At 50.0% G+C, this 26,994-nt stretch overlaps 10 non-coding genes and 1 pseudogene across 10 annotated transcripts; all 11 read left to right on the top strand.

Moving 5' to 3' along the window:
- Nucleotides 1–1,002: 1,002 nt before the first annotated feature.
- Nucleotides 1,003–1,121, top strand: LOC126273948 (5S ribosomal RNA). The gene has a single exon (XR_007549781.1). It is a non-coding gene; the product is annotated as a 5S ribosomal RNA (ribosomal RNA).
- Nucleotides 1,122–2,201: 1,080 nt separating this feature from the next.
- LOC126273947 (5S ribosomal RNA) lies at nucleotides 2,202–2,320 on the top strand. Its single transcript, XR_007549780.1, has one exon. It is a non-coding gene; the product is annotated as a 5S ribosomal RNA (ribosomal RNA).
- Nucleotides 2,321–3,422: 1,102 nt separating this feature from the next.
- Nucleotides 3,423–3,541, top strand: LOC126274276 (5S ribosomal RNA). Its single transcript, XR_007550102.1, has one exon. It is a non-coding gene; the product is annotated as a 5S ribosomal RNA (ribosomal RNA).
- Nucleotides 3,542–4,643: 1,102 nt separating this feature from the next.
- Nucleotides 4,644–4,762, top strand: LOC126273946 (5S ribosomal RNA). Its single transcript, XR_007549779.1, has one exon. It is a non-coding gene; the product is annotated as a 5S ribosomal RNA (ribosomal RNA).
- A 1,102-nt stretch (nucleotides 4,763–5,864) lies between these two features.
- LOC126273945 (5S ribosomal RNA) lies at nucleotides 5,865–5,983 on the top strand. The gene has a single exon (XR_007549778.1). It is a non-coding gene; the product is annotated as a 5S ribosomal RNA (ribosomal RNA).
- A 1,080-nt stretch (nucleotides 5,984–7,063) lies between these two features.
- On the top strand, nucleotides 7,064–7,182 carry LOC126273944 (5S ribosomal RNA). The gene has a single exon (XR_007549777.1). It is a non-coding gene; the product is annotated as a 5S ribosomal RNA (ribosomal RNA).
- Nucleotides 7,183–8,294: 1,112 nt separating this feature from the next.
- LOC126273943 (5S ribosomal RNA) lies at nucleotides 8,295–8,413 on the top strand. The gene has a single exon (XR_007549776.1). It is a non-coding gene; the product is annotated as a 5S ribosomal RNA (ribosomal RNA).
- A 1,074-nt stretch (nucleotides 8,414–9,487) lies between these two features.
- LOC126274124 (5S ribosomal RNA) lies at nucleotides 9,488–9,606 on the top strand. Its single transcript, XR_007549951.1, has one exon. It is a non-coding gene; the product is annotated as a 5S ribosomal RNA (ribosomal RNA).
- An 8,058-nt stretch (nucleotides 9,607–17,664) lies between these two features.
- Nucleotides 17,665–17,784, top strand: LOC126274454 (5S ribosomal RNA; annotated as a pseudogene).
- A 7,486-nt stretch (nucleotides 17,785–25,270) lies between these two features.
- On the top strand, nucleotides 25,271–25,389 carry LOC126274227 (5S ribosomal RNA). The gene has a single exon (XR_007550054.1). It is a non-coding gene; the product is annotated as a 5S ribosomal RNA (ribosomal RNA).
- A 1,071-nt stretch (nucleotides 25,390–26,460) lies between these two features.
- LOC126274123 (5S ribosomal RNA) lies at nucleotides 26,461–26,579 on the top strand. Its single transcript, XR_007549950.1, has one exon. It is a non-coding gene; the product is annotated as a 5S ribosomal RNA (ribosomal RNA).
- Nucleotides 26,580–26,994: the final 415 nt, after the last annotated feature.

Below are 26,994 nucleotides of genomic sequence, written 5' to 3'. Positions count from 1 at the left end.
ATTTTAAAATACTGTATTAAACGTAAGATGCGAAATTACAGTAATGAACTCAGTTTGAGCAAGAATGCGCCAAGGAAGGGTGGTAGGAACTCCTTGAAAGTAACGAAACACTGCGAATCGACAGATGCGCACTTGAAATGCGTCAGAGCCTACTGTTTTGTAGGAGCGCAAAATTCCAAAAACTAAATAATTAAATAAAACACTAAAAAAACAGAAAATCAACTGTTCTGGTACTATCACCGACGATAAGCAACAACGTTAGTATTCGGATCGGTGACCGCCAGGGAACTCTGGAAAATAGGGCTGGCAGGGGTAGCCAAAAAATGAAGACAGACAAAGTGTCTCTAGAAATAACAAGAGTATGACACGACAGGACTGTTCTGAATTACGTCAGGGCTTATAGTTTTGTAGCAGTGCACAATTGCATATTTGTAAACAAAAATTTATCTTTCGCCGCTAGAAGAGATGGATGCTTTGTCGAACCGCCTGTGTCTTGTGTCCGTGTTTTCGCACCTTTCCATGGCACGGCACAGAGCTGCTCTAGTAGCTCCGAACGGCCGCACACGGCGCCTCGCACACGCCGGTCAGTCCGGCGCCAGTCTCGCAGTTGTTTCTCGTGCTTGTGCTGTCATATGGACCACGACCCGAGCGGCAGCGAGCGGCAGTCGAGCAAAGTCGGGACAAAGTCGGGACAAGTCGGGACGGAAGGGGACAGCCGAGAATGCACCATACGAATTACGCAAATATCTGGAAGCGCGACGCGTGTCAGGCAGGTGAGAACGCTTCCCTCGGTCCAGCAGGACACTGCCACACCCAGCGCAGTCCACCCGCCGCCCGGCCGCGCGCAAGACCTGCGCTGGATAACAATAACAAGGTGCGTCTCCCGCGAGTGTCGAGGTGGAAGGACGTGCTTTGCGTCAAATGTGCCACCGAAAATGGCGATTGCGTGTGTTGGGAGGAGAGGCGAAGCATTCTTCTGCCGTGCGGCTACAGTACAAGGACGCCAACGGCCATACCATGTTGAATACACCGGTTCTCGTCCGATCACCGAAGTTAAGCATCATCGGGCCCGGTTAGTACTTGGATGGGTGACCGCCTGGGAACACCGGGTGCTGTTGGCTCTCTCTCTTCTTTTAAATTTCATGTCACTACACCTGGCAGCCCTCTTTTCATACTAACTCTCAGGTGCGACAAAGATGCACCCACACGCATTTTAAAATACTGTATTAAACGTAAGATGCGAAATTACAGTAATGAACTCAGTTTGAGCAAGAATGCGCCAAGGAAGGGTGGTAGGAACTCCTTGAAAGTAACGAAACACTGCGAATCGACAGATGCGCACTTGAAATGCGTCAGAGCCTACTGTTTTGTAGGAGCGCAAAATTCCAAAAACTAAATAATTAAATAAAAAACTAAAAAAACAGAAAATCAACTGTTCTGGTACTATCACCGACGATAAGCAACAACGTTAGTATTCGGATCGGTGACCGCCAGGGAACTCTGGAAAATAGGGCTGGCAGGGGTAGCCAAAAAATGAAGACAGACAAAGTGTCTCTAGAAATAACAAGAGTATGACACGACAGGACTGTTCTGAATTACGTCAGGGCTTATAGTTTTGTAGCAGTGCACAATTGCATATTTGTAAACAAAAATTTATCTTTCGCCGCTAGAAGAGATGGATGCTTTGTCGAACCGCCTGTGTCTTGTGTCCGTGTTTTCGCACCTTTCCATGGCACGGCACAGAGCTGCTCTAGTAGCTCCGAACGGCCGCACACGGCGCCTCGCACACGCCGGTCAGTCCGGCGCCAGTCTCGCAGTTGTTTCTCGTGCTTGTGCTGTCATATGGACCACGACCCGAGCGGCAGCGAGCGGCAGTCGAGCAAAGTCGGGACAAGTCGGGACGGAAGGGGACAGCCGAGAATGCACCATACGAATTACGCAAATATCTGGAAGCGCGACGCGTGTCAGGCAGGTGAGAACGCTTCCCTCGGTCCAGCAGGACACTGCCACACCCAGCGCAGTCCACCCGCCGCCCGGCCGCGCGCAAGACCTGCGCTGGATAACAATAACAAGGTGCGTCTCCCGCGAGTGTCGAGGTGGAAGGACGTGCTTTGCGTCAAATGTGCCACCGAAAATGGCGATTGCGTGTGTTGGGAGGAGAGGCGAAGCATTCTTCTGCCGTGCGGCTACAGTACAAGGACGCCAACGGCCATACCATGTTGAATACACCGGTTCTCGTCCGATCACCGAAGTTAAGCATCATCGGGCCCGGTTAGTACTTGGATGGGTGACCGCCTGGGAACACCGGGTGCTGTTGGCTCTCTCTCTTCTTTTAAATTTCATGTCACTACACCTGGCAGCCCTCTTTTCATACTAACTCTCAGGTGCGACAAAGATGCACCCACACGCATTTTAAAATACTGTATTAAACGTAAGATGCGAAATTACAGTAATGAACTCAGTTTGAGCAAGAATGCGCCAAGGAAGGGTGGTAGGAACTCCTTGAAAGTAACGTAACACTGCGAATCGACAGATGCGCACTTGAAATGCGTCAGAGCCTACTGTTTTGTAGGAGCGCAAAATTCCAAAAACTAAATAATTAAATAAAACACTAAAAAAACAGAAAATCAACTGTTCTGGTACGATCACCGACGATAAGCAACAACGTTAGTATTCGGATCGGTGACCGCCAGGGAACTCTGGAAAATAGGGCTGGCAGGGGTAGCCAAAAAATGAAGACAGACAAAGTGTCTCTAGAAATAACAAGAGTATGACACGACAGGACTGTTCTGAATTACGTCAGGGCTTATAGTTTTGTAGCAGTGCACAATTGCATATTTGTAAACAAAAATTTATCTTTCGCCGCTAGAAGAGATGGATGCTTTGTCGAACCGCCTGTGTCTTGTGTCCGTGTTTTCGCACCTTTCCATGGCACGGCACAGAGCTGCTCTAGTAGCTCCGAACGGCCGCACACGGCGCCTCGCACACGCCGGTCAGTCCGGCGCCAGTCTCGCAGTTGTTTCTCGTGCTTGTGCTGTCATATGGACCACGACCCGAGCGGCAGCGAGCGGCAGTCGAGCAAAGTCGGGACAAAGTCGGGACAAAGTCGGGACAAGTCGGGACGGAAGGGGACAGCCGAGAATGCACCATACGAATTACGCAAATATCTGGAAGCGCGACGCGTGTCAGGCAGGTGAGAACGCTTCCCTCGGTCCAGCAGGACACTGCCACACCCAGCGCAGTCCACCCGCCGCCCGGCCGCGCGCAAGACCTGCGCTGGATAACAATAACAAGGTGCGTCTCCCGCGAGTGTCGAGGTGGAAGGACGTGCTTTGCGTCAAATGTGCCACCGAAAATGGCGATTGCGTGTGTTGGGAGGAGAGGCGAAGCATTCTTCTGCCGTGCGGCTACAGTACAAGGACGCCAACGGCCATACCATGTTGAATACACCGGTTCTCGTCCGATCACCGAAGTTAAGCATCATCGGGCCCCGTTAGTACTTGGATGGGTGACCGCCTGGGAACACCGGGTGCTGTTGGCTCTCTCTCTTCTTTTAAATTTCATGTCACTACACCTGGCAGCCCTCTTTTCATACTAATTCTCAGGTGCGACACAGATGCACCCACACGCATTTTAAAATACTGTATTAAACGTAAGATGCGAAATTACAGTAATGAACTCAGTTTGAGCAAGAATGCGCCAAGGAAGGGTGGTAGGAACTCCTTGAAAGTAACGAAACACTGCGAATCGACAGATGCGCACTTGAAATGCGTCAGAGCCTACTGTTTTGTAGGAGCGCTAAATTCCAAAAACTAAATAATTAAATAAAAAACTAAAAAAACAGAAAATCAACTGTTCTGGTACGATCACCGACGATAAGCAACAACGTTAGTATTCGGATCGGTGACCGCCAGGGAACTCTGGAAAATAGGGCTGGCAGGGGTAGCCAAAAAATGAAGACAGACAAAGTGTCTCTAGAAATAACAAGAGTATGACACGACAGGACTGTTCTGAATTACGTCAGGGCTTATAGTTTTGTAGCAGTGCACAATTGCATATTTGTAAACAAAAATTTATCTTTCGCCGCTAGAAGAGATGGATGCTTTGTCGAACCGCCTGTGTCTTGTGTCCGTGTTTTCGCACCTTTCCATGGCACGGCACAGAGCTGCTCTAGTAGCTCCGAACGGCCGCACACGGCGCCTCGCACACGCCGGTCAGTCCGGCGCCAGTCTCGCAGTTGTTTCTCGTGCTTGTGCTGTCATATGGACCACGACCCGAGCGGCAGCGAGCGGCAGTCGAGCAAAGTCGGGACAAAGTCGGGACAAAGTCGGGACAAGTCGGGACGGAAGGGGACAGCCGAGAATGCACCATACGAATTACGCAAATATCTGGAAGCGCGACGCGTGTCAGGCAGGTGAGAACGCTTCCCTCGGTCCAGCAGGACACTGCCACACCCAGCGCAGTCCACCCGCCGCCCGGCCGCGCGCAAGACCTGCGCTGGATAACAATAACAAGGTGCGTCTCCCGCGAGTGTCGAGGTGGAAGGACGTGCTTTGCGTCAAATGTGCCACCGAAAATGGCGATTGCGTGTGTTGGGAGGAGAGGCGAAGCATTCTTCTGCCGTGCGGCTACAGTACAAGGACGCCAACGGCCATACCATGTTGAATACACCGGTTCTCGTCCGATCACCGAAGTTAAGCATCATCGGGCCCGGTTAGTACTTGGATGGGTGACCGCCTGGGAACACCGGGTGCTGTTGGCTCTCTCTCTTCTTTTAAATTTCATGTCACTACACCTGGCAGCCCTCTTTTCATACTAATTCTCAGGTGCGACACAGATGCACCCACACGCATTTTAAAATACTGTATTAAACGTAAGATGCGAAATTACAGTAATGAACTCAGTTTGAGCAAGAATGCGCCAAGGAAGGGTGGTAGGAACTCCTTGAAAGTAACGAAACACTGCGAATCGACAGATGCGCACTTGAAATGCGTCAGAGCCTACTGTTTTGTAGGAGCGCTAAATTCCAAAAACTAAATAATTAAATAAAAAACTAAAAAAACAGAAAATCAACTGTTCTGGTACGATCACCGACGATAAGCAACAACGTTAGTATTCGGATCGGTGACCGCCAGGGAACTCTGGAAAATAGGGCTGGCAGGGGTAGCCAAAAAATGAAGACAGACAAAGTGTCTCTAGAAATAACAAGAGTATGACACGACAGGACTGTTCTGAATTACGTCAGGGCTTATAGTTTTGTAGCAGTGCACAATTGCATATTTGTAAACAAAAATTTATCTTTCGCCGCTAGAAGAGATGGATGCTTTGTCGAACCGCCTGTGTCTTGTGTCCGTGTTTTCGCACCTTTCCATGGCACGGCACAGAGCTGCTCTAGTAGCTCCGAACGGCCGCACACGGCGCCTCGCACACGCCGGTCAGTCCGGTGCCAGTCTCGCAGTTGTTTCTCGTGCTTGTGCTGTCATATGGACCACGACCCGAGCGGCAGCGAGCGGCAGTCGAGCAAAGTCGGGACAAAGTCGGGACAAAGTCGGGACAAGTCGGGACGGAAGGGGACAGCCGAGAATGCACCATACGAATTACGCAAATATCTGGAAGCGCGACGCGTGTCAGGCAGGTGAGAACGCTTCCCTCGGTCCAGCAGGACACTGCCACACCCAGCGCAGTCCACCCGCCGCCCGGCCGCGCGCAAGACCTGCGCTGGATAACAATAACAAGGTGCGTCTCCCGCGAGTGTCGAGGTGGAAGGACGTGCTTTGCGTCAAATGTGCCACCGAAAATGGCGATTGCGTGTGTTGGGAGGAGAGGCGAAGCATTCTTCTGCCGTGCGGCTACAGTACAAGGACGCCAACGGCCATACCATGTTGAATACACCGGTTCTCGTCCGATCACCGAAGTTAAGCATCATCGGGCCCGGTTAGTACTTGGATGGGTGACCGCCTGGGAACACCGGGTGCTGTTGGCTCTCTCTCTTCTTTTAAATTTCATGTCACTACACCTGGCAGCCCTCTTTTCATACTAATTCTCAGGTGCGACACAGATGCACCCACACGCATTTTAAAATACTGTATTAAACGTAAGATGCGAAATTACAGTAATGAACTCAGTTTGAGCAAGAATGCGCCAAGGAAGGGTGGTAGGAACTCCTTGAAAGTAACGAAACACTGCGAATCGACAGATGCGCACTTGAAATGCGTCAGAGCCTACTGTTTTGTAGGAGCGCTAAATTCCAAAAACTAAATAATTAAATAAAAAACTAAAAAAACAGAAAATCAACTGTTCTGGTACGATCACCGACGATAAGCAACAACGTTAGTATTCGGATCGGTGACCGCCAGGGAACTCTGGAAAATAGGGCTGGCAGGGGTAGCCAAAAAATGAAGACAGACAAAGTGTCTCTAGAAATAACAAGAGTATGACACGACAGGACTGTTCTGAATTACGCCAGGGCTTATAGTTTTGTAGCAGTGCACAATTGCATATTTGTAAACAAAAATTTATCTTTCGCCGCTAGAAGAGATGGATGCTTTGTCGAACCGCCTGTGTCTTGTGTCCGTGTTTTCGCACCTTTCCATGGCACGGCACAGAGCTGCTCTAGTAGCTCCGAACGGCCGCACACGGCGCCTCGCACACGCCGGTCAGTCCGGCGCCAGTCTCGCAGTTGTTTCTCGTGCTTGTGCTGTCATATGGACCACGACCCGAGCGGCAGCGAGCGGCAGTCGAGCAAAGTCGGGACAAGTCGGGACGGAAGGGGACAGCCGAGAATGCACCATACGAATTACGCAAATATCTGGAAGCGCGACGCGTGTCAGGCAGGTGAGAACGCTTCCCTCGGTCCAGCAGGACACTGCCACACCCAGCGCAGTCCACCCGCCGCCCGGCCGCGCGCAAGACCTGCGCTGGATAACAATAACAAGGTGCGTCTCCCGCGAGTGTCGAGGTGGAAGGACGTGCTTTGCGTCAAATGTGCCACCGAAAATGGCGATTGCGTGTGTTGGGAGGAGAGGCGAAGCATTCTTCTGCCGTGCGGCTACAGTACAAGGACGCCAACGGCCATACCATGTTGAATACACCGGTTCTCGTCCGATCACCGAAGTTAAGCATCATCGGGCCCGGTTAGTACTTGGATGGGTGACCGCCTGGGAACACCGGGTGCTGTTGGCTCTCTCTCTTCTTTTAAATTTCATGTCACTACACCTGGCAGCCCTCTTTTCATACTAATTCTCAGGTGCGACACAGATGCACCCACACGCATTTTAAAATACTGTATTAAACGTAAGATGCGAAATTACAGTAATGAACTCAGTTTGAGCAAGAATGCGCCAAGGAAGGGTGGTAGGAACTCCTTGAAAGTAACGAAACACTGCGAATCGACAGATGCGCACTTGAAATGCGTCAGAGCCTACTGTTTTGTAGGAGCGCTAAATTCCAAAAACTAAATAATTAAATAAAAAACTAAAAAAACAGAAAATCAACTGTTCTGGTACGATCACCGACGATAAGCAACAACGTTAGTATTCGGATCGGTGACCGCCAGGGAACTCTGGAAAATAGGGCTGGCAGGGGTAGCCAAAAAATGAAGACAGACAAAGTGTCTCTAGAAATAACAAGAGTATGACACGACAGGACTGTTCTGAATTACGTCAGGGCTTATAGTTTTGTAGCAGTGCACAATTGCATATTTGTAAACAAAAATTTATCTTTCGCCGCTAGAAGAGATGGATGCTTTGTCGAACCGCCTGTGTCTTGTGTCCGTGTTTTCGCACCTTTCCATGGCACGGCACAGAGCTGCTCTAGTAGCTCCGAACGGCCGCACACGGCGCCTCGCACACGCCGGTCAGTCCGGCGCCAGTCTCGCAGTTGTTTCTCGTGCTTGTGCTGTCATATGGACCACGACCCGAGCGGCAGCGAGCGGCAGTCGAGCAAAGTCGGGACAAAGTCGGGACAAAGTCGGGACAAGTCGGGACAAGTCGGGACGGAAGGGGACAGCCGAGAATGCACCATACGAATTACGCAAATATCTGGAAGCGCGACGCGTGTCAGGCAGGTGAGAACGCTTCCCTCGGTCCAGCAGGACACTGCCACACCCAGCGCAGTCCACCCGCCGCCCGGCCGCGCGCAAGACCTGCGCTGGATAACAATAAGAAGGTGCGTCTCCCGCGAGTGTCGAGGTGGAAGGACGTGCTTTGCGTCAAATGTGCCACCGAAAATGGCGATTGCGTGTGTTGGGAGGAGAGGCGAAGCATTCTTCTGCCGTGCGGCTACAGTACAAGGACGCCAACGGCCATACCATGTTGAATACACCGGTTCTCGTCCGATCACCGAAGTTAAGCATCATCGGGCCCGGTTAGTACTTGGATGGGTGACCGCCTGGGAACACCGGGTGCTGTTGGCTCTCTCTCTTCTTTTAAATTTCATGTCACTACACCTGGCAGCCCTCTTTTCATACTAATTCTCAGGTGCGACACAGATGCACCCACACGCATTTTAAAATACTGTATTAAACGTAAGATGCGAAATTACAGTAATGAACTCAGTTTGAGCAAGAATGCGCCAAGGAAGGGTGGTAGGAACTCCTTGAAAGTAACGAAACACTGCGAATCGACAGATGCGCACTTGAAATGCGTCAGAGCCTACTGTTTTGTAGGAGCGCTAAATTCCAAAAACTAAATAATTAAATAAAAAACTAAAAAAAAACAGAAAATCAACTGTTGTGGTACGATCACCGACGATAAGCAACAACGTTAGTATTCGGATCGGTGACCGCCAGGGAACTCTGGAAAATAGGGCTGGCAGGGGTAGCCAAAAAATGAAGACAGACAAAGTGTCTCTAGAAATAACAAGAGTATGACACGACAGGACTGTTCTGAATTACGCCAGGGCTTATAGTTTTGTAGCAGTGCACAATTGCATATTTGTAAACAAAAATTTATCTTTCGCCGCTAGAAGAGATGGATGCTTTGTCGAACCGCCTGTGTCTTGTGTCCGTGTTTTCGCACCTTTTCACGGCACAGCACAGCGCTGCTCTAGTAGCTCCGAACGGCCGCACACGGCGCCACGGACACGCCGGTCAGTCCGGCGCCAGTCTCGCAGATGTTTCTCGTGCTTGTGCTGTCATATGGACCACGACCCGAGCGGCAGCGAGCGGCAGTCGAGCAAAGTCGGGACAAGTCGGGAAGGAAGGGGACAGCCGAGAATGCACCGTGCGAATTACGCAAATATCTGGAAGCGCGACGCGTGTCAGGCAGGTGAGAACGCTTCCCTCGGTCCAGCAGGACACTGCCACACCCCGCGCAGTCCACCCGCCGCCCGGAAGACCTGCGCCGGATAACAATAAGAAGGTGCGTCTCCCGCGAGTGTCGAGGTGGAAGGACGTGCTTTGCGTCAAATGTGCCACCGAAAATGGCGATTGCGTGTATTGGGAGGAGGGGCGAAGCCTTCTTCTGGCGTGCGGCTACAGTATAAGGACGCCAACGGCCATACCATGTTGAATACACCGGTTCTCGTCCGATCACCGAAGTTAAGCAACATCGGGCCCTGTTAGTACTTGGATGGGTGACCGCCTGGGAACACCAGGTGCTGTTGGCTCTCTCTCTGCTTTTAAATTTTATTTCACTACACCTGCCAGCCCTCTTTTCATACAGACTCTCAGGTGCGACAAAGGTGCTCCCACAAGCCTTTTAAACTACTGTATTAAACGTAAGATGCGAAATTACAGTAATGAACTCAGTTTGAGCAAGAATGCGCCAAGGAAGGGTGGTAGGAACTCCTTGAAAGTAACGAAACACTGCGAATCGACAGATGTGCACTTGAAATGCGTCAGAGCCTACTGTTTTGTAGGAGCGCTAACTTCCAAAAACAAAATAATTAAATAAAAAACTAAAAAAACCGAAAATCAACTGCTCTGGTACGATCACGGACGATAAGCAACAACGCTAGTATTCGGATCGGTGACCGCCTGGGAAATCTGGAAAAGTCGGGACAAGTCGGGACGGAAGGGGACAGCCGAGAATGCACCATACGAATTACGCAAATATCTGGAAGCGCGACGCGTGTCAGGCAGGTGAGAACGCTTCCCTCGGTCCAGCAGGACACTGCCACACCCAGCGCAGTCCACCCGCCGTCCGGCCGCGCGCAAGACCTGCGCTGGATAACAATAACAAGGTGCGTCTCCCGCGAGTGTCGAGGTGGAAGGACGTGCTTTGCGTCAAATGTGCCACCGAAAATGGCGATTGCGTGTATTGGGAGGAGAGGCGAAGCCTTCTTCTGGCGTGCGGCTACAGTATAAGGACGCCAACGGCCATACCATGTAGAATACACCGGTTCTCGTCCGATCACCGAATTTAAGCAACATCGGGCCCGGTTAGTACTTGGCTGTCTGCCCGCCTGGCAACACCTCGGTGCCGGGCGAGCAGTACTTTCGCGTGCGACTTGGCCGGCGGCGCCTCGCGTGTCGTCTGCTCTTCTCTGCCTAGCGGCTGTATATTTCATCACAGACTGTAAGTTATGGCAACGATTTACGATGACAGTGAAGAACGCCAAAATAACATTCAATGTGAGTTCGATCGTTCTGTAGACAAGCCCTCGGCCTTTGAAATCCACCGTTGGATTCTAGAAGATCTGTTGTTAACGCACGATGACGTTCTCGGTATCCAATTCGATACTTTTCTTAACTCTGTGTTCTTGAAGTTGAAAAATTCCGAAATGTGTGATCATGTTGTGTCTGTCAATGACGGTGTCCGAAAATTTCGTCACCTTGACGGTCGCGTAAGCAATGTTAATGTGTCGCATGCTGGCTTTGGCATTAGGCAAATTCGTGTGTTTAACCTACCATTTGAAATTAGAAATGACACAACTGCTCGTTATTTGCGGCCGTATGGCACTGTTTTGTCTGTAGTGAAGGAAAAGTGGTCCTCCGCGTACTTGTTTCAAGTAGAAAACGAAGTGAGAAGTGTAAAAATGGTTGTTAGACAGCACATTCCTTCGTTTGTTTTGGTTAACGGTCACCGCGCGTTCGTTACTTATAGTGGACAGCCACAAACATGTTCTTTTTGTGGTGGCGTTGGCCATTATAGACAGGATTGTCCTAAACGGAAACGGCCTGCCCAGCTTTGCTTCTGTGGCCGCCACGGGTTTGGGTACCGCCCCCCCCGCGCCCGCGCGCCGTGTAGCTGACGCTAACTTTGCTGCCACCTCGATGGCTATGGATGTGTCCACTACCGATAGTGACTCTGCTTCTGTGTCTGCTGTGTTAGATTCAATGTCTCCGGCTCCGGCTGACGGGACAACCATCGAAAATCTGGTAGTAACGAATGTTTCACAAGAGACAGTGTCCGAATCCGTGCAGCAGTCGGTGCGTGATTTAGTGTCGGAACCTGTTTCGCTGTCAGTGACAGTACCGGAACAGTCCGGTTCTTTGATTGCCCCTGTTACTGTGCCTGCCGGTTCTCCTAATTCCGCTGCTGCTGTGGAATCACAGGCATTTTTTGTAGCACCGAAACCGAGACGGGACGAACGTTCGTCTCGTAGTTCAAGTCGGCAACGTGCGCGTAGTGTTGGTCGGTCGCCTCCCTCTGATAGGGGTCTTCCGCGACCCGATCGCAGTCCGTCTCCGGTTGGGCGTTCCCCCGACGCCTCCCGACCGACACGGGCGTTCTCCTGATGTCGAGATGTCTGTCGTTGGTCCCATGTCGGTGGACTCTGGTTGAACGGATTCTGGGACCGCGCCACCCCCCCCTCCCGCCGCCCCCCAGGACTGGGCGGTGGACGTGGAGGCCAGTGACGCGACTTAGTGTGTGCAAGTGTTGTTTCCTCCTCTCGCGCACATTTGCATGATCTGTGTTTTTTTAGCTATTTTATTGCTGCTTCTGCGGTGCCCTCGTTTGGTTTTTTTGTTGGTCGTTTTCGCGTGGTCAGCTCCGTTTGCCTTTATTCACCGACCGCCGCAAGATCCTCCGTCGTTATTCGGCGTCGATGTTCTATCTGTTTTAAATGACGGGTTGTGGGAGCCGTGCTCTGTTTTCAATGGGGGACGGCCTATCATAGTCGTCTTTTTTAGTGCATTGCGCCGATTGGATGCTATGGATCCGGCTGACGGGATTTCAACCCGTCTCTCTAGTGTATTTTATCCTTTTGTGGTAGTAGTCTTTTGCCGATCATTGCTGTTTTTCTCCACATGTAAGGTTTTTATCAATTGTGCTCTTTTTTTTTTAATTATGTATGGATATTGAGCATTGTTCGTGGAATATTTTAACTGTTAATGTAAACAAATTGAGTGCCCAGTATAAGTTATCGGCTTTGCACACTTTTTTATGTGATTCTCACTGTCATGTCGCGTTATTACAGGAAGTAACGCGTACGGCTCTTTTGTATTTTATTGATTCCTCTGCTTTTACCGTTATTGATAATATCATGTCGGATGAACAGACTGGTACTGCCATTTTATTCCGTCCGGGTTTTGATGTCAGTGACGTTGAAATATTGCCCAATGGTCGCGCAATCGCCTGTGTTATTAATGGTGTCACTTTTGTTAATGTCTATGCCCATGCCGGTGATAAACCAGCGCGGAATCAGTTTTACAGCCAGGATCTCTGTCAATTGCTCCATCGCAATACTAATGAATTAGTGCTTGGTGGCGATTTTAACGCCGTTATTGATGGTAGGGATCAGGAGCCGCGCGCCGGCCGCGGTGGTCTCGCGGTTCTAGGCGCGCAGTCCGGAACCGTGCGACTGCTACGGTCGCAGGTTCGAATCCTGCCTCGGGCATGGATGTGTGTGATGTCCTTAGGTTAGTTAGGTTTAAGTAGTTCTAAGTTCTAGGGGACTAATGACCACAGCAGTTGAGTCCCATAGTGCTTAGAGCCATTTGAACCATCAGGAGCCGCGCCCTAATTGGTGTCAAGAGTTGCGCACTTTGGTTGACACTTTTCGCTTGCGGGACACGTGGCGTGTGCTCAACCCGGATAAAACACATTTCACCCACTTTTATGCCACAGGTCATAGTCGACTGGACAGAATTTATGTGTCGTTGCCGCTTGCCGCTCATGTCACAAGGGCGGAAGTATTGCCGGTTATTTTTTCTGACCATTGTGGATTTTTGTGTCAACTTGTTTTACCGCGTGCGCGACCTCCTCGGCGTCCGAATATCTGGAAGCTTAATTGCAGTCTTTTAGATGATGACGCTCTTGCGTCCCAATTTACTGCTTTGTGGCGCAAGCTCTTGCGTGACAAGGGCGACGACGGCAGTACCATCAGGTGGTGGGTGGAGGTAGCGAAGCCGGCCATCAGGCGCTTTTTAATCAATTTTAGTCGCGATGCGGCGCATTGGCGCCGGTCGACGGCGAGTTTTTACCAGTCCTGTTTAAAAGATCTAGCTCAGCGGGTCACTACGTCTCCACAGTTGCTTCCGGTTTTTAATCAGTTTAAAGCTCAACTTCTAGACGATCTTCGCCGGAAGGGGTTTGGGACGGTCACGCGCAGCCAACCTGTAGGTGCCGTTGAGGGGGAACCGCTGTCTCTCTACCATCTGAACAGGGAGAGGAGGCGGCGGGAGAGGTTGGTTATTCGTAAGTGGCTCAAACAGGATGGGACGACGACTTCCGACTGGATGGATATTGAGCGGGAGGTCCATGATCACTTTGCTGCGCTCTTTCACCCAGTAGACGCCGACCCCGGGGCGCTCCGCGATTTTTTGCAGGGGGTCCCACATGTTTTAACGCGACAAGACAGGGCCCATCTTAATGCAACTTTTACTTCTGAGGATCTCTTTGCGGCGGTGAAAAGTAGTCCTCGGGGCAAATCCCCTGGTATGGACGGAATCCCCGCGGAATTTTATTTAAAATTTTTCCCTCTTTTAAGCGATGTTTTAACTGTGATCATGAACGAAATCCATAACGGTGTTGACATCCCGGCGGAGTTTGCGGAAGGGCGTTTGCACTTCTCCCTAAATCAACCGCGACGCCACGTATAGACAGTGTTCGCCCTGTAACCCTCTTGAACGCTGATTATAAGATTATGGCGCGGTGTGTTACGCACAGGATGCAGGTCGTTCTGCCCAAGGTCATCAGTGAATATCAAACTTGTGCTGTGGCCGACAGGAACATTTTCGATGCCGTCCTGGCTTATCGCGACTGCATCGGATATGTAAAGGGTCACAGGCTCCGAGCGGCTGCGATCTTGCTAGAAGACTTTAAAAACGCCTTTGATCGGATCAGCCACTCCTATCTGCGGCGAGTGATGATCGGCCTGGGTTTTGGGTCCAAAGTAACGAAGATGGTGTACAATATCTTGCGTAATGCCACTTCTCGGGTGGTCATCAACGGTATTCCTGGTAGCGTAATCCCCATTGGTCGTTCTGTCCGACAGGGGTGTCCTCTGTCTATGGCGCTTTTCGCCTTGGCGTTGGACCCACTCCTACGTTGTATAGCCCGGGAGTGCCGGGGTATTCGGCTTGGCGACGTTCAGCTGGTATGTCGGGCGTATGCTGATGACCTGGGGGTCTTCATTGATCACCCAGAGGATCTTGATCGCTTGCGTGATGTTTTGGACCGTTTTGAGAGGGCGACGGGGGCTATCGTCAACCCTCGTAAGACTGTCTTGCTTCCCCTTACACCTCGATTACGCACTGTCAGCGGCGATTGGTTTTGTGTGAAGCAACAGCACACGGTGCTCGGTGTCATTCTAACTGACAACACACAGCGTATGGAAGCCCTTAATTGGCGTTCCACATTATACAAGATCCGAGCTGTTGCTAAACTCTACGCCTCTCGGAACCTGGCGCTTCGCCAGAAGGTGGCTCTCATTAACACGAATATCTTCGCCAAAGCGTGGTATCTGGCACAAGTTCTCCCAGTGCCAAAAGAATTGGAAAGGGCCATCCAACAAGCAGTTTATTGGCTGCTATGGAAGGGCGATATTTTTAAGGTCTCCTTGGCGACGTGTACTTTAAGCTTGCAGGAAGGGGGGCTAGGTTTGGTTGACTTCCGATCTAAGTGTGCGGCGCTTCTTGTGAAACGGACCACAGTGGTGATTGACAAGGGGCCGCACAGTCCGACAGCTGCCTTGTTTCGTCATTACCGCCCACCATCAGTAGTAGCCCCTGTTTCAATCAGTCACATTCCGTATGTGTTGAATTTCGTGCGCCGCTATTATGTTTACAATAGTTATCTTGTGTTTGGTGACGTCTGTACATGTAGTGTTACTGAGATAATTCGAGCTCTTCGAGGGACGCCGATTAGGAACAAATGGGAATATCGGTTGCCACAGCATGATTGGAAGCTGGTGTGGAAGAACCTTGCTACCGCCGCCGTCCCTGCCGCCGTTCATGCTACTTGGTATAAAGTGGTCAACCGGACTATCCCGACAAATGCCAATCTTTGTGCTATTAATTTGATTTCTTCGGGAGAGTGTGAATTGTGTGCAGAGGAGGACACTATCGAACATCGTTTTGTGTGTGACAAATTTCGTGTGGTCTGGGACATTGCCTGTGACATGGTTCGTCTGATTAACAGGGTGGACAGGCGGCACGTGACAGCCATGGACGCCATAGTGCCTCAGTGCGCGGCTTACCCGGCCACCAAAAGGAATGCCACGTTATGGATTCTTGGACATACAGTTTACTGTATCTTTACCCTGAAAGTGACTGAGTATAAGCCGCACGAGCAAAGTCCTGACGGTGTTCCGTCCACAAATAGGATAGAAAATCGACGGCATCAGACTTTTGCCAATTTTTTGCGTGTGGCCTTGGACCATGCCTATGCTAAATTGTTGATATCTACATAGGACTGCCTACCAATTTTGACTTTTATCGCGTTATCCTCCAGTGGTAATGCCGGTGCTATGAATTATGTTGCTTCGACGGGACTTTGCTTACAACGGAACTTTCTTTCTACGAATGATGGAACTAAATTTGAATACCAATGTGTGTTGTATGGAACGAACATTATCGACAACGTATCCTGTTCTCGGGTTATGTGGATGTTTTATTAGTAGTAGTTAACTTGTGCTTTATTTATCTGTTTTTCTTTGTTCTGAGGACATTTTTTTTTCATTTTTTCTCCCAAGATGACTGAGGAGACAGTGTCGAGAAGGACATTTTCCTTACTATTACGTGTGCATGTACGTTGGCTTCCTTATACTTTCTGTGGGTGGACGTTTTTCAGTTTGTGATTCTTCTCGCCGTCATATCCGAAGAATATTGGCGGAGACGGTTTGATTAGATTTATTTATTTTATTTTTTTTTCCTTTCCCTAGTGTGATGTACACTTTCGGCAAATACTGCGTTCTGGTGGCCATGGAAGTTGGCGATCACTTTCCGCCGTCGTTCAAGCGAGCGTTTACGGTGTGGAGACATTTTTATTTTCCGTTTTGATGTAAAATTTGAGTGATTTTAACGTTTTTGTTCTCAAGTTTTTGGAGAAACCATTTTCTTTTGATTCGTATACAAGACGCAATTCCGCATCATGGTCCATGCACGCCTCCCCGAAGAAGGCATTACTAGCCGATGCGTCTACCAGTCCACCTACGAGGAGCCAACAGCACCCTTATAGATAAAAAATAAAAAAGGTGCTGTTGGCTCTCTCTCTGCTTTTAAATTTTATTTCACTACACCTGCCAGCCCTCTTTTCATACAGACACTCAGGTGCGACAAAGATGCTCCCACAAGCCTTTTAAACTACTGTATTAAACGTAAGATGCGAAATTACAGTAATGAACTCAGTTTGAGCAAGAATGCGCCAAGGAAGGGTGGTAGGAACTCCTTGAAAGTAACGAAACACTGCGAATCGACAGATGTGCACTTGAAATGTGTCAGAACCTACTGTTTTGTAGGAGCGCTAACCTCCAAAAGCTAAATAATTAAATAAAAAACTAAAAAAACCGAAAATCAACTGTTCTGGTACGATCACGGACGATAAGCAACAACGCTAGTATTCGGATCGGTGACCGCCTGGGAAATCTGGAAAAGAGGGCTGGCAGGAGTAGCCAAAAAATGAAGACAGACAAAGTGTACTAGAAATAACAAGAGTATGACACGACAGGACTGTTCTGAAATACCCCAGGGCTTATAGTTTTGTAGCAGTGTACAATTGCAAATTTGTAAACAAAAATTTATCTTTCGCCGCTAGAAGAGATGGATGCTTTGTCGAACCGCCTGTGTCTTGTGTCCGTGTTTTCGCACCTTTTCACGGCACAGCACAGCGCTGCTCTAGTAGCTCCGAACGGCCGCACACGGCGCCACGGACACGCCGGTCAGTCCGGCGCCAGTCTCGCAGATGTTTCTCGTGCTTGTGCTGTCATATGGACCACGACCCGAGCGGCAGCGAGCGGCAGTCGAGCAAAGTCGGGACAAGTCGGGAAGGAAGGGGACAGCCGAGAATGCACCGTGCGAATTACGCAAATATCTGGAAGCGCGACGCGTGTCAGGCAGGTGAGAACGCTTCCCTCGGTCCAGCAGGACACTGCCACACCCCGCGCAGTCCACCCGCCGCCCGGAAGACCTGCGCCGGATAACAATAAGAAGGTGCGTCTCCCGCGAGTGTCGAGGTGGAAGGACGTGCTTTGCGTCAAATGTGCCACCGAAAATGGCGATTGCGTGTATTGGGAGGAGGGGCGAAGCCTTCTTCTGGCGTGCGGCTACAGTATAAGGACGCCAACGGCCATACCATGTTGAATACACCGGTTCTCGTCCGATCACCGAAGTTAAGCAACATCGGGCCGGGTTAGTACTTGGCTGTCTGCCCGCCTGGCAACACCTCGGTGCCGAGCGATCAGTACTTCCGCGTGCGACTTGGCCGGCGGCGCCTCGCGTGTCGTCTGCTCTTCTCTGCCTAGCGGCTGTATATTTCATCACAGACTGTAAGTTATGGCAACGATTTACGATGACAGTGAAGAACGCCAAAATAACATTCAATGTGAGTTCGATCGTTCTGTAGACAAGCCCTCGGCCTTTGAAATCCACCGTTGGATTCTAGAAGGTCTGTTGTTAACGCACGATGACGTTCTCGGTATCCAATTCGATACTTTTCTTAACTCTGTGTTCTTGAAGTTGAAAAATTCCGAAATGTGTGATCATGTTGTGTCTGTCAATGACGGTGTCCGAAAATTTCGTCACCTTGACGGTCGCGTAAGCAATGTTAATGTGTCGCATGCTGGCTTTGGCATTAGGCAAATTCGTGTGTTTAACCTACCATTTGAAATTCGAAATGACACAATTGCTCGTTATTTGCGGCCTATGGCACTGTTTTGTCTGTAGTGAAGGAAAAGTGGTCCTCCGCGTACTTGTTTCAAGTAGAAAACGGAGTGAGAAGTGTGAAAATGGTTGTTAGACAGCACATTCCTTCGTTTGTTTTGGTTAACGGCCACCGCGCGTTCGTTACTTATAGTGGACAGCCACAAACATGTTCTTTTTGTGGTGGCGTTGGCCATTATAGACAGGATTGTCCTAAACGGAAACGGCCTGCCCAGCTGCCTACTGTAGGTAATTTCAATGATGCCAGCTTTGCTGCTGTGGCCGCCACGGGTTTGGGTACCGACCCCCCCGCGCCCGCGCGCCGTGTAGCTGACGCTAACTTTGCTGCCACCCCGATGGCTATGGATGTGTCCACTACCGATAGTGACTCTGCTTCTGTGTCTGCTGTGTTAGATTCGATGTCTCCGGCTCCGGCTGACGGGACAACTATCGAAAATCTGGTAGTAAGGAATGTTTCACAAGAGACAGAGTCCGAACCCGTGCAGCAGTCGGCGCGTGATTTAGTGTCGGAACCTGTTTCGCTGTCAGTGACAGTACCGGAACAGTCCGGTTCTTTGATTGCCCCTGTTACTGTGCCTGCCGGTTCTCCTAATTCCGCTGCTGCTGTGGAATCACAGGAATTTTTTGTAGCACCGAAACCGAGACGGGACGAACGTTCGTCTCGTAGTTCAAGTCGGCAACGTGCGCGTAGTGTTGGTCGGTCGCCTCCCTCTGATAGGGGTCTTCCGCGACCCGATCGCAGTCCGTCTCCGGTTGGGCGTTCTCCCGACGCCTCCCGACCGACACGACCCGGTCGGCAGGCTTCCCAACAGCGTGCTTCCCGACGGGACCTTGCCGACGAGCGGCGTTCGTCTCAGGCTCCTGGCTCTGGGCGTCAGCCCGTGGACCAACAGCAACAACGGCGCGCCTCTCCTCGCCGTCAGCTGCCTGCCGAAATCAATGTTGCTGATCAAAAACGTGACGTCGCTGTTCGGCACTTACGGACTGTCTTAAGCCAGCCGGGCGCAGGCGACGACTCCGGGCAACCGACCGACACTGTTTCGGCTGTGTTGACACCGCAATTGCCGACCAAACGTAAGGCGGAAGACACACACCAACGTCGCGTTTGTCCTTCTGCTACTGAACGTGTGCCGGCTTCTTCTCCTGATGTCGAGATGTCTGTCGTTGGTCCCATGTCGGTGGACTCTGGTTGAACGGATTCTGGGACCGCGCCACCCCCCCCTCCCGCCGCCCCCCAGGACTGGGCGGTGGACGTGGAGGCCAGTGACGCGACTTAGTGTGTGCAAGTGTTGTTTCCTCCTCTCGCGCACATTTGCATGATCTGTGTTTTTTTAGCTATTTTATTGCTGCTTCTGCGGTGCCCTCGTTTGGTTTTTTGTTGGTCGTTTTCGCGTGGTCAGCTCCGTTTGCCTTTATTCACCGACCGCCGCAAGATCCTCCGTCGTTATTCGGCGTCGATGTTCTATCTGTTTTAAATGACGGGTTGTGGGAGCCGTGCTCTGTTTTCAATGGGGGACGGCCTATCATAGTTGTCTTTTTTTTTTTAGTGCATTGCGCCGATTGGATGCTATGGATCCGGCTGACGGGATTTCAACCCGTCTCTCTGGTGTATTTTATCCTTTTGTGGTGGTTGTCTTTTGCCGATCATTGCTGTTTTTCTCCACATGTAAGGTTTTTATCAATTGTGCTCTTTTTTTTTTAATTATGTATGGATATTGAGCATTGTTCGTGGAATATTTTAACTGTTAATGTAAACAAATTGAGTGCCCAGTATAAGTTATCGGCTTTGCACACTTTTTTATGTGATTCTCACTGTCATGTCGCGTTATTACAGGAAGTTACGCGTACGGCTCTTTTGTATTTTATTGATTCCTCTGCTTTTACCGTTATTGATAATATCATGTCGGATGAACAGACTGGTACTGCCATTTTATTCCGTCCGGGTTTTGATGTCAGTGACGTTGAAATATTGCCCAATGGTCGCGCAATCGCCTGTGTTATTAATGGTGTCACTTTTGTTAATGTCTATGCCCATGCCGGCGATAAACCAGCGCGGAATCAGTTTTACAGCCAGGATCTCTGTCAATTGCTCCATCGCAATACTAATGAATTAGTGATTGGTGGCGATTTTAACGCCGTTATTGATGTTAGAGATCAGGAGCCGCGCCCTAATTGGTGTCAAGAGTTGCGCACTTTGGTTGACACTTTTCGCTTGCGGGACACGTGGCGTGTGCTCAACCCGGATAAAACACATTTCACCCACTTTTATGCCACAGGTCATAGTCGACTGGACAGAATTTATGTGTCGTTGCCGCTTGCCGCTCATGTCACAAGGGCGGAAGTATTGCCGGTTATTTTTTCTGACCATTGTGGATTTTTGTGTCAACTTGTTTTACCGCGTGCGCGACCTCCTCGGCGTCCGAATATCTGGAAGCTTAATTGCAGTCTTTTAGATGATGACGCTCTTGCGTCCCAATTTACTGCTTTGTGGCGCAAGCTCTTGCGTGACAAGGGCGACGACGGCAGTACCATCAGGTGGTGGGTGGAGGTAGCGAAGCCGGCCATCAGGCGCTTTTTAATCAATTTTAGTCGCGATGCGGCGCATTGGCGCCGGTCGACGGCGAGTTTTTACCAGTCCTGTTTAAAAGATCTAGCTCAGCGGGTCACTACGTCTCCACAGTTGCTTCCGGTTTTTAATCAGTTTAAAGCTCAACTTCTAGACGATCTTCGCCGGAAGGGGTTTGGGACGGTCACGCGCAGCCAACCTGTAGGTGCCGTTGAGGGGGAACCGCTGTCTCTCTACCATCTGAACAGGGAGAGGAGGCGGCGGGAGAGGTTGGTTATTCGTAAGTGGCTCAAACAGGATGGGACGACGACTTCCGACTGGATGGATATTGAGCGGGAGGTCCATGATCACTTTGCTGCGCTCTTTCACCCAGTAGACGCCGACCCCGGGGAGCTCCGCGATTTTTTGCAGGGGGTCCCACATGTTTTAACGCGACAAGACAGGGCCCATCTTAATGCGACTTTTACTTCTGAGGATCTCTCTGCGGCGGTGAAAAGTAGTCCTAGGGGCAAATCCCCTGGTATGGACGGAATCCCCGCGGAATTTTATTTAAAATTTTTCCCTCTTTTAAGCGATGTTTTAACTGTGATCATGAACGAAATCCATAACGGTGTTGACATCCCGGCGGAGTTTGCGGAAGGGCGTTTGCACTTCTCCCTAAATCAACCGCGACGCCGCGTATAGACAGTGTTCGCCCTATAACCCTCTTGAACGCTGATTATAAGATTATGGCGCGGTGTGTTACGCACAGGATGCAGGTCGTTCTGCCCAAGGTCATCAGTGAATATCAAACTTGTGCTGTGGCCGACAGGAACATTTTCGATGCCGTCCTGGCTTATCGCGACTGCATCGGATATGTAAAGGGTCACAGGCTCCGAGCGGCTGCGATCTTGCTGGTAGACTTTAAAAACGCCTTTGATCGGATCAGCCACTCCTATCTGCGGCGAGTGATGATCGGCCTGGGTTTTGGGTCCAAAGTAACGAAGATGGTGTACAATATCTTGCGTAATGCCACTTCTCGGGTGGTCATCAACGGTATTCCTGGTAGCGTAATCCCCATTGGTCGTTCTGTCCGACAGGGGTGTCCTCTGTCTATGGCGCTTTTCGCCTTGGCGTTGGACCCACTCCTACGTTGTATAGCCCGGGAGTGCCAGGGTATTCGACTTGGCGACGTCCAGCTGGTATGTCGGGCGTATGCTGATGACCTGGGGGTCTTCATTGATCACCCAGAGGATCTTGATCGCTTGCGTGGTGTTTTGGACCGTTTTGAGAGGGCGACGGGGGCTATCGTCAACCCTCGTAAGACTGTCTTGCTTCCCCTTACACCTCGATTACGCACTGTCAGCGGCGATTGGTTTTGTGTGAAGCAACAGCACACGGTGCTCGGTGTCATTCTAACTGACAACACACAGCGTATGGAAGCCCTTAATTGGCGTTCCACATTATACAAGATCCGAGCTGTTGCTAAACTCTACGCCTCTCGCAACCTGGCGCTTCGTCAGAAGGTGGCTCTCATTAACACGAATATCTTCGCCAAAGCGTGGTATCTGGCACAAGTTCTCCCAGTGCCAAAAGAATTGGAAAGGGCCATCCAACAAGCAGTTTATTGGCTGCTATGGAAGGGCGATATTTTTAAGGTCTCCTTGGCGACGTGTACTTTAAGCTTGCAGGAAGGGGGGCTAGGTTTGGTTGACTTCCGATCTAAGTGTGCGGCGCTCCTTGTGAAACGGACCACAGTGGTGATTGACAAGGGGCCGCACAGTCCGACAGCTGCCTTGTTTCGTCATTACCGCCCACCATCAGTAGTAGCCCCTGTTTCAATCAGTCACATTCCGTATGTGTTGAATTTCGTGCGCCGCTATTATGTTTACAATAGTTATCTTGTGTTTGGTGACGTCTGTACATGTAGTGTTACTGAGATAATTCGAGCTCTTCGAGGGACGCCGATTAGGAACAAATGGGAATATCGGTTGCCACAGCATGATTGGAAGCTGGTGTGGAAGAACCTTGCTACCGCCGCCGTCCCTGCCGCCGTTCATGCTACTTGGTATAAAGTGGTCAACCGGACTATCCCGACAAATGCCAATCTTTGTGCTATTAATTTGATTTCTTCGGGAGAGTGTGAATTGTGTGCAGAGGAGGACACTATCGAACATAGTTTTGTGTGTGACAAATTTCGTGTGGTCTGGGACATTGCCTGTGACATGGTTCGTCTGATTAACAGGGTGGACAGGCGACACGTGACAACCATGGACGCCATAGTGCCTCAGTGCGCGGCTTACCCGGCCACCAAAAGAAATGCGACGTTATGGATTCTTGGACATACAGTTTACTGTATCTTTACCCTGAAAGTGACTGATGCCGTCGATTTTCTATCCTATTTGTGGACGGAACACCGTCAGGACTTTGCTCGTGCGGCTTATACTCAGACTTTTGCCAATTTTTTGCGTGTGGCCTTGGACCATGCCTATGCTAAATTTTTGATATCTACATAGGACTGCCTACCAATTTTGACTGTTATCGCGTTATCCTCCAGTGGTAATGCCGGTGCTATGACTTATGTTGCTTCGACGGGACTTTGCTGCTTATAACGGAACTTTCTTTCTACGAATGATGGAACTAAATTTGAATGCCAATGTGTGTTATATGGAACGAACATTATCGACAACGTATCCTGTTCTCGGGTTATGTGGATGTTTTATTAGTAGGAGTTAACTTGTGCTTTATTTATTTGTTTTCTTTTTTTTTGTTCTGAGGACATTTTTTCTTTCATTTCCTCTCCCAGGATGACCGAGGAGACAGTGTCGAGAAGGACTTTTTCCTTACTTTTACGTGTGCATGTACGTTGGATTCCTTATACTTTCTGTGGGTGGATGTTTTTCAGTTTGTGATTCTTCTCGCCGTCATATCCGAAGATCATTGGCGGAGACCGTTTGATTAGATTTATTTTTTTCTTTCCTAGTGTGATATACATTTTCGGCAGCTACTGCGTTCTGGTGGCCATAGAAGTTGGCGACCACTTTCCGCCGTCGTTCAAGCGAGCGATTACGGTGTGGAGACATTTTTATTTTCCGTTTTGAAGTATAATTTGAGTGATTTTAACGTTTTTGTTTCTCAAGTTTTGGAGAAACCATTTTCTTTTGGTTCGTATACAAGACGCAATACCGCATCAAGGTACATGCGCGCCTCGCCGAAGAAGGCATTACTAGAAATAGCGTCTACCAGTCCACCTACGAGGAGCCAACAGCACCCTTATAGATAGCATTTGAAGCTCGCCAATTAGAACTCATTTCATGGAGAGTGTAAAGGCCGGGCTATAAGGGGAGTTGGGAGGCAAAAAAAAAAAAAAAAAAAAGGTGCTGTTGGCTCACTGTCTGCTTTTAAATTTTATTTCACTACACCTGCCAGCCCTCTTTTCATACAGACTCTCAGGTGCGACAAAGATGCTCCCACAAGCCTTTTAAACTACTGTATTAAACGTAAGATGCGAAATTACAGTAATGAACTCAGTTTGAGCAAGAATGCGCCAAGGAAGGGTGGTAGGAACTCCTTGAAAGTAACGAAACACTGCGAATCGACAGATGTGCACTTGAAATGCGTCAGAGCCTACTGTTTTGTAGGAGCGCTAACTTCCAAAAACTAAATAATTAAATAAAAAACTAAAAAAACCGAAAATCAACTGTTCTGGTACGATCACGGACGATAAGCAACAACGCTAGTATTCGGATCGGTGACCGCCTGGGAAATCTGGAAAAGAGGGCTGGCAGGGGTAGCCAAAAAATGAAGACAGACAAAGTGTACTAGAAATAACAAGAGTATGACACGACAGGACTGTTCTGAAATACCCCAGGGCTTATAGTTTTGTAGCAGTGTACAATTGCAAATTTGTAAACAAAAATTTATCTTTCGCCGCTAGAAGAGATGGATGCTTTGTCGAACCGCCTGTGTCTTGTGTCCGTGTTTTCGCACCTTTTCACGGCACAGCACAGCGCTGCTCTAGTAGCTCCGAACGGCCGCACACGGCGCCTCGGACACGCCGGTCAGTCCGGCGCCAGTCTCGCAGATGTTTCTCGTGCTTGTGCTGTCATATGGACCACGACCCGAGCGGCAGCGAGCGGCAGTCGAGCAAAGTCGGGACAAGTCGGGAAGGAAGGGGACAGCCGAGAATGCACCGTGCGAATTACGCAAATATCTGGAAGCGCGACGCGTGTCAGGCAGGTGAGAACGCTTCCCTCGGTCCAGCAGGACACTGCCACACCCCGCGCAGTCCACCCGCCGCCCGGAAGACCTGCGCCGGATAACAATAAGAAGGTGCGTCTCCCGCGAGTGTCGAGGTGGAAGGACGTGCTTTGCGTCAAATGTGCCACCGAAAATGGCGATTGCGTGTATTGGGAGGAGGGGCGAAGCCTTCTTCTGGCGTGCGGCTACAGTATAAGGACGCCAACGGCCATACCATGTTGAATACACCGGTTCTCGTCCGATCACCGAAGTTAAGCAACATCGGGCCCGGTTAGTACTTGGATGGGTGACCGCCTGGGAACACCAGGTGCTGTTGGCTCTCTCTCTGCTTTTAAATTTTATTTCACTACACCTGCCAGCCCTCTTTTCATACAGACTCTCAGGTGCGACAAAGATGCTCCCACAAGCCTTTTAAACTACTGTATTAAACGTAAGATGCGAAATTACAGTAATGAACTCAGTTTGAGCAAGAATGCGCCAAGGAAGGGTGGTAGGAACTCCTTGAAAGTAACGAAACACTGCGAATCGACAGATGTGCACTTGAAATGCGTCAGAGCCTACTGTTTTGTAGGAGCGCTAACTTCCAAAAACTAAATAATTAAATAAAAAACTAAAAAAACCGAAAATCAACTGTTCTGGTACGATCACGGACGATAAGCAACAACGCTAGTATTCGGATCGGTGACCGCCTGGGAAATCTGGAAAAGAGGGCTGGCAGGGGTAGCCAAAAAATGAAGACAGACAAAGTGTACTAGAAATAACAAGAGTATGACACGACAGGACTGTTCTGAAATACCCCAGGGCTTATAGTTTTGTAGCAGTGTACAACTGCAAATTTGTAAACAAAAATTTATCTTTCGCCGCTAGAAGAGATGGATGCTTTGTCGAACCGCCTGTGTCTTGTGTCCGTGTTTTCGCACCTTTTCACGGCACAGCACAGCGCTGCTCTAGTAGCTCCGAACGGCCGCACACGGCGCCTCGGACACGCCGGTCAGTCCGGCGCCAGTCTCGCAGATGTTTCTCGTGCTTGTGCTGTCATATGGACCACGACCCGAGCGGCAGCGAGCGGCAGTCGAGCAAAGTCGGGACAAGTCGGGAAGGAAGGGGACAGCCGAGAATGCACCGTGCGAATTACGCAAATATCTGGAAGCGCGACGCGTGTCAGGCAGGTGAGAACGCTTCCCTCGGTCCAGCAGGACACTGCCACACCCCGCGCAGTCCACCCGCCGCCCGGAAGACCTGCGCCGGATAACAATAAGAAGGTGCATCTCCCGCGAGTGTCGAGGTGGAAGGACGTGCTTTGCGTCAAATGTGCCACCGAAAATGGCGATTGCGTGTATTGGGAGGAGGGGCGAAGCCTTCTTCTGGCGTGCGGCTACAGTATAAGGACGCCAACGGCCATACCATGTTGAATACACCGGTTCTCGTCCGATCACCGAAGTTAAGCAACATCGGGCCCTGTTAGTACTTGGATGGGTGACCGCCTGGGAACACCAGGTGCTGTTGGCTCTCTCTCTGCTTTTAAATTTTATTTCACTACACCTGCCAGCCCTCTTTTCATACAGACTCTCAGGTGCGACAAAGATGCTCCCACAAGCCTTTTAAACTACTGTATTAAACGTAAGATGCGAAATTACAGTAATGAACTCAGTTTGAGCAAGAATGCGCCAAGGAAGGGTGGTAGGAACTCCTTGAAAGTAACGAAACACTGCGAATCGACAGATGTGCACTTGAAATGCGTCAGAGCCTACTGTTTTGTAGGAGCGCTAACTTCCAAAAACTAAATAATTAAATAAAAAACTAAAAAAACCGAAAATCAACTGTTCTGGTACGATCACGGACGATAAGCAACAACGCTAGTATTCGGATCGGTGACCGCCTGGGAAATCTGGAAAAGAGGGCTGGCAGGGGTAGCCAAAAAATG

Source organism: Schistocerca gregaria, chromosome 5 (genome assembly GCF_023897955.1).
Source record: "Schistocerca gregaria isolate iqSchGreg1 chromosome 5, iqSchGreg1.2, whole genome shotgun sequence".
In the NCBI taxonomy this organism is placed as follows: domain Eukaryota; kingdom Metazoa; phylum Arthropoda; class Insecta; order Orthoptera; family Acrididae; genus Schistocerca; species Schistocerca gregaria.
Note: the sequence above shows the minus strand (reverse complement) of the source record. Positions and strands in the feature narration are given on the sequence as shown.